The sequence below is a fragment of the Odocoileus virginianus genome, unplaced genomic scaffold, assembly GCF_023699985.2.
Source record: "Odocoileus virginianus isolate 20LAN1187 ecotype Illinois unplaced genomic scaffold, Ovbor_1.2 Unplaced_Scaffold_3, whole genome shotgun sequence".
Taxonomy (NCBI): domain Eukaryota; kingdom Metazoa; phylum Chordata; class Mammalia; order Artiodactyla; family Cervidae; genus Odocoileus; species Odocoileus virginianus.
Window position 1 is genome coordinate 3636580 of NW_027224265.1, and position 13269 is coordinate 3649848.

The window sequence follows — 13269 nt, forward strand, 5'->3', positions numbered from 1 at the left end:
GCACCCTGCTAGATGCTGTCAAGGCTGGGAGATTTCCTTAACTCTGAGCTAGTTAATCAAATCTAATTTTACAGCTAGGATAACAATGTGGTTAGGAGCCTAGACTCGGGACACATTTCCTGGGATCAAACCCCAGCTCTGCTAGTCCGTAGCTTTGTGACTTTTAATAAGTTTTTTAAATAGTCTGAGTCTCAGTTTTCTATGACATGGATAATACAGGGCTGTTGTGAACCAAGTAAGTTAATATATGTTAAGTTCTTAGAACGGGGCCAAGTTCATCTTTCTCTTCTTAAAGGCATTAAGCTCACGTTATACTGAGCAACTGAACACCAGGTGGACTGTGTCTCACACATAGGTTCATGTCCTCAGGCTAGTTTAGGTTCTCCGCCTAATGGATCTGATGCTTACGCTTCACGGAGTCCCAGATATGCAGCTGGGAAGTAATCAGGGGCATCTAAAGAAGGGAAAGGGAAAGGGTTTCCGGGACTTCGGTGGTGGTCCAGTAATGAAGAAGAATCCACTTTTCAATGCAAGGGACGCAGGTTCGATCCCTGATTGGGGAACTTAGATCCCATAGGCCATAAAGCAACCAAGCCCATGCACCAGAACTACTGAGGCTGTGTGCTCTGGAGCCCGTGAGCTATAGCTGCAGAGAAGCTGACAATGAAAGATTCCATGTACTGCAAATAAGCCCCAATGTGGCCAAATAAATACTTTTTTTTAAAGGGAAAGCATTTCAAAAGTTTCTGCTAGAACAGACTAGGTATCTCATAATCAGCATAAAAATTTGCCTTCTCCATAACCCTCATGACAAGTGAGACTGTCCACCTACACCTCTCAGGCTGCCATTTAGAACACATTTACATATACACATTACATGTGCATATAAATATATCACATCTATTGTTAGTGACATATCTGGAAGAGCACTTAAACCTCTCAAAGTTTCTCTGAATTAACATCTTTTCTTCTTGGATCTCAGAGGGAAAGGTAGGGAAATAAAAGATTGGGAACTGAGCAGCCTCGGGTCTTGCTCTGGGCTTTTCCTTCACACAGAGCAGAGATCCTCCGGGCCCTGATGCCTGATGATCTGAGGTGGAGCTGGTGAAATAATAGTAGACATAAAGTGCACAATAAATGCAACACGCTTGAATCATCCCCAAACCAACCCCTTCACTCCCTGGTCTGTGGAGGTGGAAAAATTATCTTCCGTGAAACCGGTTCCCAGTGTCAGAAAGTAAGTAAAGTATCTTCCTTCACCATTCTGATGAGGGGTAGATTTCAACTGTAAGGGTTCAAGCCTCACTCTATTCCAGAGAGATGTTGGAAGAATGAGGGGAAAAGGTGATCCTCGGAGTGGAGCACATTTGATGAAAGACTAGGAGTATGCAGTCACTGCAGCTGCCTGGATGACAGAGGGGTCCGGCACTATCTGCGGCTAACAGTAGTCTCTCTGTGAGGACAGTGACAGAGGACTGAGATGTTCACCTGCCTCCTGGTGCTGCTGACAGAGGATGCTTGCGCCCGAGACACAAATATTTGCAGCTTTTATTTGCCAGCCCTATCGTCAGTGATTCTCATCTGTCTGTGATGAGTGGAGGAAGTCCTTAGGGTATAAATTAATGGAACTTATCTTCGCTCTCTTGAGCCCTTTGGAATTTCATTATCTTTCTGAAATGTTCAGAGTGGAGGAGGGTGTCTGTTTGTGTGTGTGCCTCATTCTGCAGCTTAAGGAATATCCACTCTTCCATTTCTTTGATGGCATCTTCCCTCTATCCTCTCTGTTCCTTCCTTGTGAAACTCGTATTAGAAGGCTGTGGGAATTGCTAGCTCAGTTTCCCAAGTTTCTTAACTCTTCTCACCTATTTTTTTCTCTTTGCCCTTTGGCATGCACGATGTTCTGGGTCAGTTTTCTAGGTCAACCTTCATACTTTTCCTTTGTGTCACTGTGCTGTGCTCTTCATCAGAGGAATCTTTCAGTAATAAAACTAACATGAAGAAAACTGCAAAACTTGCAGAAGGTCAAAATGATAAAAATAAACAGAAAGATTTACCCTATTCTTGAATGAGAAGACACAGTAACACAGAATCGACAATTCTCAAATTAATCAATAAATCCAAAGCAATTTTAGTAAAAAAACCCCAAGAGAATTCTTATTAAGAGACAAGCCAGCTAAAGTTAAGGGATATGTCTTAAGAATAAAGACTTCTATCACCTTTTTTGCTTGGGACACGACTGATTGATAATAAAGGAACTTCAACAAAAAATTAGAAACCTATAAAAGACAGAGAGAATAAACAAGACAAACAGACAAGAGAATTTAATGAAATTTTGGAAGACAGAACCAGATAGAGAAGTTCGGTATTGTTCAGTCACTAAGTTGGATCCAATTATTTGCAACCTCATGGACTGCAGTACGCCAGGCTTCCCTGCCTCACTATCTCCCCGAGCTTGTTTAAATTCATGTCCACTGAATCAATGATGCCATCCAACCATCTCATCCTCTGTTGTCCCCTTCTCCTCCCACCTTCAATCTTCCCCAGCATCAGGGTCTTTTCTAATGAGTCAGTTCTTCTCATCAGGTGGCCAAAGTATTGGAGTTTCAGCTTCAGCATCAGTCCTTCCAATGAATATTCAGACTGATTTCCTTTAGAATTGACTGGTTTGATTTCTTTGCTATCCAAGGGACTCTCAAGAGTCTTCTCCAGCACCACAGCTCGAAAGCACCAATTCTTCATTGATAAAGAAGCAACAAAGCCTTCCTTACGGTACAACACTCATATCTATACATGACTAATGGAAAAACCATAGTTTGATTATACATTTTGTCAGCAAAGTGATGTCTCTGTGTTTTAATACACTGTCTAGGTTTGTCATAGCTTTTCTTCCAAGGAGCAAGCACTTTTAATTTCATGGTTGCAGTCACCATCTGCAGTGATTTTGGAGCCCAAGAAAACAAAATCTGTCACTGTTTACTTTTTTCCCCTCTGTTTGCCATGAAGTGATGGGACTGGATGCCATGATCTTAGTTTTCTGAATGTTGAGTTTTAAGCCAGCTTTCTTACTCTCCTTTTTCACCCTCATCAAGAAGCCAGCTTTCTTACTCTCCTTTTTCACTCTCATCAAGAGGCTCTTTAGTTCCTCTTTGCTTTTTGCCATTAGAGTGGTATCATCTGCTTATCTGAGGTTATTGATATTTCTCTTGCCAATCTTGATTCCAGCTTGTGCTTCATCCAGTCTGGAATTTTACATATTGTACTCTACATATAAGTTAAACAAGCAGGGTGACAATATACAGCCTTGATGTACTCCTTTCCCAATTTGGAACCAGTCTGTTTCATGTCTGGTTCTAACTGTTGCTTCTTGTCCTGCATACAGGCTTTTCAAGAAGCAGGTGAGGTGGTCTGGTGTTCCCATTTCTTGAAGAATTTTCCACAGTTTGCTGTGATCTACACAGTCAAAGGCTTTAGTGTAGTCAATGAAGCAGAAGCAGATGTTCTTTTTAAAGTGTTTTTTTTTTTTTTTTTAATTCCATTGCTTTTTCTATGAACCAACTGATGTAGCCAGTTTGATCTCTGGTTCCTTTGCCTTTGCAAATCTGGCTTAAACATCTGGAAGTTCTTGGTTCATGTACTATTGGAGGCTAGCTTGCAGGATTTTGAGCATTACCTTGTTAACATGTGAAACGAACACAATTCTACAGTACTTTGAACATCCTTTGGCATTGCCTTTCTTTGGAACTGGAATGAAAACTGACCTTTTCCAGTTCTGTGACCACTGCTGAGTTTTCCAAATTGCTGGCATATTGAGCGCAGCACTTTAACAGCATTGTCTTTTAGGGTTTGATACAACTTAGCTGGAATTTCATCACCTGCACTAGCTTTGCTGGTAGTAATGCTTCCTAAGGCCCATTTGACTTCACACTCCAGGATGTCTGGCTCTAGGTGAGTGACCACACCATTGTGGTTATCTGGGTCATTAAGACCTTTTTTGTATAATTCTTCTGTGTATTCTTGCCACCTCTTCTTAATCTCTTCTGCTTCTGTTAAGTCCATACCATTTCTTTCCTTATTGTGCCCATCTTTGCGTGAAATGTTCCTTGGTATCTCTAATTTTCTTGAAGAGATCTCTAGTCTTTCCCATTCTCGTTTTCCTCTATTTCTTTGCATTGTTCACTTAAGAAGGCTTTCTTATCTCTCCTTATTGTTCTCTGGAACTCTGCCTTCAGTTGGGTATATCTTTCCATTTCTCCTTTGTCTTTCACATCTCTTCTTTTCTCAGCTATTTGTAAGACCTCCTCAGACAACCACTTTGCCTTCTTGCATTTCTTTTTCTCGGGGATGATTTTGGTCACCACCTGCTGTACATGTCCCTAGTTCTTCAGGCACTCTATCAGATCTAATCCCTTGAACCTATTCATCACCTGTACTGTATAATCATAAGGGATTTAATTTAGGTCATATCTGAGTGGACTAGTGGTTTTCCCTATTTTCTTCAAAATTTAAGCTTGAATTTTGCAATAAGGAGTTCATGATCTGAGCCACAGTCAGCTCCAGGTCTTGTTTCTGCTGGCTATATAGAGCTTCTCCATCTCTGGCCACAAAAAGTATAATCAATCTGATTTCAGTATTGACCATCTGCTGATGTCCATGTGTAGAGTTGTCTCTTGTGTTGTTGGAAGAGGGTGTTTGCTATGACCAGTGCATTCTCTTGGCAAAACTCTGTTAGCCTTTGCTCTGCTTCATTTTATACTCCAAGGCCAAACTTGTCTGTTACTCCAGGTATCTCTTGACTTTCTACTTTTGCATTCCAATCTTCTATGATGAAAAGGACATCTTTTTTTTTTTTTTTTTTTGGTGTTAGTTCTAGAAGGTCTTATAGGTCTTCATAGAACCATTCAACTTCAGCTTCTTCAGCATTAGTGGTTGGGGCATAGACTTGGATTACTGTGATGTTGAATGGTTTGCTTGGAAATGAACAGAGATCATTCTGTCATTTTTGAGACTGTACCCAAGTACTGCATTTCAGACTCTTTTGTTGACTATGAGGGCTATTCCATTTCTTCTAAGGGATTCTTTCCCACAGTAGTAGACAATCAGTCATCTGAATTAAATTCACCCATTCCCATCTATTTTAGTTCACTGATTCCTAAAATGTCTATATTCACTCTTGTCACCTTCCTGCCTGACCACGTCAATTTACCTTCATTCATGGACCTAACATTCCAGGCTCCTATGCAATTTTTTTCTTTACAGTATCAGGCTATACCTTCACCACCAGTCACATCATTCTTTCTAGAGCTATTTCTCCACTCTTCCCCAGTAGCATATTGGACAACTACTAACTCACTGGAAAAGACCCTGATGCTGGGAAAGATTGAAGGAGGAGAAGGGGACAACAGAGGATGAGATGGCTGGATGGCACCTCCGACTCGATGGACGTGGGTTTGAGTAAGCTCCAGGAGCAATGGACAGGGAAGTGTACTACAGTCCATGGGGTCGCAAAGAGTCAGACACGACTGAGCCACTGAACTGACTATCCTGTGGGGGGTGGGGGGGTGGGGAGGGGTTCATCTTTGAGTGTCATATATTTTTGCTTTTTCACACTGTTCATGAGGTTCTCCAGGCAAGAATACAGAATTGGTTTGGAATTCCCTTCTCCAGTGGACCACATTTTGTCAGAACTCTCCACCATGACCCGTCCATCTTGGGTGGCCCTGCATGGCATGGCTCATAGCTTCATTGAGTTACACAAGGCTGTGATCCATGTGATCATTTTAGTTAACTTTCTGTGATTGTGGTTTTCATTCTGGAGACTGTGGGATTACAGTTCTGAGGACTGGGTTGCCTCAGGCCAAGCAACTAGCAGAGAGGGAGCACAGCTCCACCCATCAGCAGACAAATAAAGATTCACTGAGCAAGACCCAGTTTTCCCCACAGCCAGTCCCTCCCATCAGGAAGCTTGCACAAGCCTCTTATCCTCATCCATCAGAGGGCAGACAGAAGCAAGAACTTTAAACCTGCAGACAGAGAAGAGGTAAGTGACTTATATGGCAGAGAAAGCAATGGTCTGTCACCTGGAGGGGAATGACCACCAGTAAGTGAGTCAGGTCACCTCAGCGGAAAACCTGAGACACTCAACTTTGGAGAGGGAAGGTACACGGAAAGACTCAGCTGTGGTGAGGGGCCAAAAATAGCTGTTGAAAGTTTGTTTACGGAGTAATCATATCCTTCCCTCACTGCACATAGTCATGCTACTCATTTTCCCAATTTAAGAGTTATTTTCTATATACTTGATGGGAAAGATTGAGATTCAGGGTTACCCAGATGGAAGCAGCAGTGGGGAGGCACATGGAAGTCTGAAAAAGAAATGGTTGAATTACACAGTTATCTTTCCCCAAACTGCCCCCCTAAGCTGAAAGATACATAAAGAACAGCAGAAGATTCTTTCTCAACTAGTTAAATGGCTCTAAAGAAAAGCTTCCAGTTTTCTGTTCCCTCCTTCTCTCTCTCTCTCTCTTATAAACGCTTCTGCTCAAACACTCCTAAATGGGCCCAACAAGGTTCCTAAGTCCTGTCCTCTCACACAGGGCCCCCAAACACCAGAGGCCCACTCTTAAACATGAACAGAGCACCAAGGCTCCCAGACAATTGAGGGAAACCTCTACCATGAAAGAGAAAGACCATCATGAGAATAAGGGGAAAAAATATCTAGAAGAAACAAACAGAAGGGGATATAACATTTAAAAATCTAGGACTATAGGGAAATAAGTGAAGATACTATCTCTTTACAGAAGTAGAGGTTATGTAAAAGGATAAATCAAAGAACAAAAAACTTTCCTCTAGAAATAAAAACTTAATCAAAATAAAACATTCAAAAGAAAAGCTGGTGAATAAAGTTGAGGAAAAAGCTAGTTCTTTCAAGAACTGGCACAAAAAAAGAGCACTAAAAATTAGGAAAGAAGAGCTAACTATGGTAGAGGATGAACCCCAGAGGTCAATCACCCAACCAAAATGATTTCTTAAAAAAGAGAAAAGAGAAAATCGAGAAGTGGTAAATATGAACGCAATATGGCAAAAACACGTCTTAGCAGTAAAAACAAAAATCTCCAAATTGTTTGGAGGTATGTAATCTCTTTCACACCTAAGAAAATGAATGGTATAAGACCCGTATCAAAATACATAAGTTGAGATGTCAGAGTTCTGAGGGAAAAGAGAAGATTATAATGGTCCCCAAAGAGGAAAAAAAATTTCATTGACAAGGAAACAGGCATCAGGAGGACTAGGATTTTTCAACAGCTATAGTGAGTGCTAGAGATCAATGAATGTTAGAGATCAATAAGACAGTGTCTTCAAATAAGTGAAGAAAACTAAATTTCAACCTAGAAGATATATTCAGAAGGATAAGAACTCTAAAATACAACTTCCCATTCCCTCTTTTAAAAAGCAACTGGAGGACTTTCAAATCCCTTAATGACAGGTTAGACTAACCTTTCCATTTAGGTCAACTGTTATATATATATATATATATATATATATATATATACACACACACACACACACACACACACACACACACATATATATATTATTACTGTGAAGTGAAAGTGAAAGTCACTCAGTTGTGTCTGACTCTTTGCAACCCCATGAACTATACAGTCCATGGAATTCTCCAGGCCAGAATACTGGAGTGGGTAGCCTTTCCCTTCTCCAGGGGATCTTCCCAACCCAGGGATCGAACCCAGGTCTCCTGCACTGCAGGTGGATTCTTTACCAGCTGAGCCACAAGGGAAACCCAAGAATACTGGAGTGGGTAGCCTATCCCTTCTCCAGCAGATCTTCCTGACCCAGGAATCGAACCAGGGTCTCCTGCACTGCAGGTGGGTTCTTTACCAACTGAGCTATCAGGGTACTATATGTAGCATTATATACTTAAAAATAGTAAATACATAATTAATATATTTTATAAATATGAATAATAAATATTTATATTTTAACTTTTCTTAAAAGCACCAAAGAGCTTATGAGATGGAAAAGGATTATCACGCCAAATTTGAGTCCCATGTCAAGAATTCAAAGTCATTTTGCCCTGATTGGGAGGAAACAGCTGCAATATGGAGCTGGGGTATTTGGCAGCCCCACCAGGCAAAACAGACAAAAGGGCCTGTCCAGTGGAGAGTCTGATAATTATCCACACATTAAGTTGAGGTCCTGCAGGACTTTATTCTTAGAGCAGAGCTTCCCAAATGTGTCTGCACATTAGCATCATTAGGGAGCTTTTGAAAATTTCTAAGGGCAGGCCACACCACAGACCAATTAAATCACAGTCTCCAGGGCTGGGACACAGGTCTCCATGTATTTTGAAGCTTCCCAGATGGTTCCCGTGTGCCAATGAATTTGGGAACCACCACTCAGGGAGAAAGAGTGAATTGGCTGTAATAATTCCCACATGGATGACTCGGAAGATCTCAAATCGTTCAACCTCAGGCCCAACCAAGTGGAGTCAAGATGTACAGCAAGAAGCTGTGAAAGAGCAGACCCAGGTACCAAGCTGGGGCCGTGATTTTTCCATTCACTGCTCGTTTCAATGTTTATATGACAAGTGCTGCTTCTGCTCCTGCTTTCAGAGCCTCTGAGCACATGGACTGTCACACAAGGAGCATTGATTATGTCTGGGCTGCTCAAGTGTCTCGCAGACTGTGAGTGGCTAAGCTTTCAACACAACCCGGCCCTCAGCTCACGGCAGATTTAATAGCGGTAACAGCAGCCTCGAGTGGCACACAGCTACCCTGTCGGTGTGAAACACTCCAACTTGGCCCATATGTCTAAATCTATATGGAGCGTCTCATTTTCTAAATTGAGTCAGAAAATTTAGACCTGAATTCTAATTCCAGCTTCTCTTCTAAAAAGCTCCCATATACTCCCGAGGCCTCCCTTCCTCCTCGGTCACTGTGGGACTGCACTTCTGCATTTGTTGTCTTCTGGCTGCTGGACCTCAGGAAACATTCTCTGGGCCTCAGTTTCCTCATGGGTTAAAGTGGGGCCAAAACAGTAAGCACCTCACAAGGAAGTTGGGGGCTTTCAGTGGGACAGTGTACAGGGCAACAAAGCAGTGCACACAGTAGGAACTCTCCCAGGTTCTCAGGTGAGAAGATGGAATGATTCTTACCGGTCTATCTTAGGAAAGCTTAAATGAGCTACAGAGAGAGGCAGAAGGTGCTTGGTATTACGAAAAGCATATACAAGAAAGAAAAAAAAAAAAGGAAACATACGCAAATGAAGGAAATATTATTGTGCAAAAATGGACTGAGATCAGTTTCAGACACAGCAGGAGCAGATCTGATAGGCCTGATTAATTTATTAAAGAAACTAAAGTCATAAATACCTGAAAACTAAAAACCATTTGCTTACAGATGAGACTGAAAGACAGAAGGCAAAGGAAGAAGCTCCAAAGATTCGAGGGCTTGCTGGGCCCCGCAGTCAGGCCTGGGGGAGGCTGAGGTGGCGGCGACGGCGGCAGAGTGACTGCCGAAGGACAGAGGGCCCGGCCAAGAGGCAGAGGCTGACACGGGGCTGCTCACTGCGGCCGAAGAGTGCTCTGGCTCTCAGTAACACGAGGGAACTCTGCTTCTCTGGTCATGAGAAAAGGTGAGACGCTTTCATCTAGGAGGGGAATCGCCACAAAACAACAGTGCGCCTGCTCCAGCTTCGGGGCCTTACAGAGACGGAGCTCTCGGGTCTGTGGGCAGCAGGTCTTCTCCTGGGGGCCGAGGGAAGCAGCAGCCGTGGGCTGGTCAGAGACAGAAGCAAGCTCAGGCCTGGAATTTGCACTTGGCTGTGCGGTATTTTTTCCTATCGTTTTATTATGGAAAATCTCAAACGTACAGCACAGTTGAAAGCATTTTGCAGTGATGCTGGCACAACCCTATCTGGATTCAATCATTATTGCTTTACTATACTTTCTTTTTGAAAAAATATTTATTTAGCTGCGTGGGTTCTCAGTTGTGGCACGCAAGATCTTTGATCTCCGTGGTGGTATGCGGGATCATGCAGGTCTTTAGTTGTGGCATGTGGGATCCAGTTTCCTGACTGGGCATCAAACCCAGGCCCCCTGCATTGGGAGCTCTGAGTCTTAGCCACTGGACCACCAGGGAAACCCCTTGTTTTATAGTACTTGCTTGATCATATCCATCCATCTATCCCTCTATCCATCCATTACTCCATGCTAATTTGGGTGCATTTAAAGTGATGTACAGGCCTCAATACCCTTTCCCCTAAATACTTCAGCAAGCATATTATTAATTTGAGTTCAGTATTTTTTTTTACAGATCTTTACTTCTGATACAAAATTTACATACTATGAAATGCACAAATACGAAGATAACAGGTGCTGTGTTTTGACAAATGCATGCACCTGGTTGACCCAGACCCCTATCAGATGTAGAACATCCCATCACCTATAGATTTGTTCCATGACCTTGGACAACACCCTGTTTACCTCTGATTTCAGCATGTTCCAAACTTTTGTGATCATAGAACTCTTTTTCCAAGCCAAGTTCCAAAATCTGTCTTAAACAATTCAGCTTAGATGAAATGTTAAATACCATTTAAGCCTCCATATTACAGTTGAAGAAATCTGAGAAATGGAGATGTTATTTATCTCAGATTCCTAAGCTGCCAGTACACTTATGACAGGAAATAAATACTTAACAACCTCTCCAAACCAGGAAATATACTAGGTGTGGGGTTGCCAGAAAGATGAAATATGACTACATATGTGAAATGCCTGGCCTTGTGTTTGGCACAAGCAGAGACCAAATATCATTAGTGCTTTTCTCCTCTTTTCCACACTAATGTTTTAGTATGTTCACATGGCTAAGATAGTATATGCACACCCTTCATCCCATTCTAGTATAGTAATAACCCACGAGGTAGGCAGGGGAGGCATTTTCATACACACTTTTCAGGAGATGATATGGCTTGTCCTGATCATTATTAGTAAATAAGGGTGGCGCCAGGACTTAAACTGAGTTTCCTGACCCTAAATAATTTCAGACGATAGATTTAGGAGCTTTGTACATGTTCCTCCCAAGCCATCTCAGACTAGAGAGGAAGGTGAATTTGAAAATGCTAAGAAGGATATATTTGGTTCCCAGTTACAGAAACCCAACCTGAACTCGCTAAAGAAGAATTTATTGGCTTATAATAGAAAGCTTCTCCCTCCCCGCTGCAACCCAGCCTTCAGTTGCCTCTCGTCTGGGCTCCTTTCCCAGGCACCACCACCCTCATGGAGGTGAGCTGGCTGTGGGAAAGTCTTTGTTTACATTCATCCAGGTTAGCGATCTCAAAAGAAAAAAGAGAATTTCCTTTTGCAATGTTGAGCAAAACTCCAAGGATTGAGTTTACTAAACTAACTTGTTTCATGTGCCCATTTTTGAAACAATTATTATTATTTAAAAGGACGGACTCTGTTGACTGGCCACCATGGGTTGGGAACTACTCCTATACTGGGGATACGGAGGGTCGACTCCTCCCATGACCTGAAAGAGCCAGAGGATGTGTTCTCCAGCAAAATGAATATCCTGTTGTCAGAGGAAAGGGGAAATGGATGAAGGATGCTAGGCAGCTAGTCAACAAAAATATGTTTAACAGAACTATTGGGTCACCTGGATCAACTTACATTGTTGGAAGTGGGTCTGTCAGCACTTTGCTGGAACTCTCCAAGCCCAGACTTTAGAGGTTTTCACGGAGGTTTCACTACACAGGCACAACTGATCAAAACATGGGCCACTGGTGACTGAACTCAATTTCTAACTCCTCTCTCTCTGCCCTGAAGACTGTGGGGGCGGGGGCTTAAAGTTCCAACCCGTGACTCACCTGTTCAGTCTTTCAGGTCACTGGCTCCATCCTGAAGTTGCCCAGGACCCCATCAACACTCCAAAGTCGCTGTGAGCATAAACTGGGGTAAGGCAGAAAGGGGCTTGTTGTGAATAACAAGACAGTCCTGACACAAGTTCCAGCTGAAGCTCTGTCCCTAAGAAAACGCTCAACACTTTCCCATTCCATAATTTAATTCCATAGAGTTTACAGTCAAAAGGTCAATTCATTCGTGCACTGTCCTTTCTAGGAAATTCACCTGACTTCTCACAGGAGTCTGCAGGTTAAGCCCAGGGCTCCAGCGTGTATGAGGTCTAAACACTTCCCGGGAAGATACCCAAGCACCTGCGGTCCATCCCTCCTTCCCCGATTGTGTCCGCACCCACTGCAGCACTTCCCCACTTTTCTCAGACATTTTCAGGCATCGGTGAAATTATTAAAAAAAAAAAAAACTCTTCCCCTGGGACGGGGAGAGGTTGGAGGGTATCTCCTTTTCCAAAGGAATCAGTACGATTGTAGCCACTTTGGCTGCCAAGCCTCGAAGGCAGTACTTCTGCTCACACAGCCTTCTCAGCATTGTCTTGCCTACCATGAGGGGACAGGAGAGGCAGGATGTGAAAAGCGACCTGCCCACAGCAGCTCTGTTTCCAAGTGCAAATGGCAGTAAAAAGTAAAAGTTGTGGCAAAAACTGGAAGAGGTCAGCAAAGCTCCTCTGGGCCCCAGCCTTCATTTGGCTCCCTCCCCTCCAGTCTTTCCTTTCTCCTTCACAGGTTCCCATCATCTTCCTCCTCCCTGCCCTGCAGGAAGGGGGCAGGGAAGACCCCCGCAGTGGAGGTGAGGAGTGAGAACCAGGACAGCAGACTTCTGAGTGAGCTGATGCTGATACTGATCAAACATGAAAATGGGGGAATTCCCTGGTGGTCCAGGGGTGAGGACTTGGTGCTTTCACTGTGGTGGCCCAGGTTCAAACCCTGGCAAGGGAACTAAGATCCTGCAAGCCACACAGGGTGGCAAAAACGGAAAAACAAACATAAACACCATGACAATGGGATCAGAGACAACTACTGAAAAGCAAATTACAGATTCTTCAAAACTAAGTGGGAAGAGAAGAACCCAAAATGTAGTTGGGCCAGATACGATCAATACTAATTAGAAAGTCATTCTATTCTCTAATCCCAACATAGACTCAAATTGGCCTTGACGTCACTGTACCATCCCAACCACCATCACCTGGACACCTCACACCCACTCTTCTTACAACTCATTCAGTCTTTCTAGGACAGCCAGAGGGCACTTCTTAAAACACAAACTGAGTCATGTCATTCCCTTGCTTAAAGGTTTTACCTATTTCCAAGTCCACTTAGAATCAAATCCAAAATCCTTATCATGAC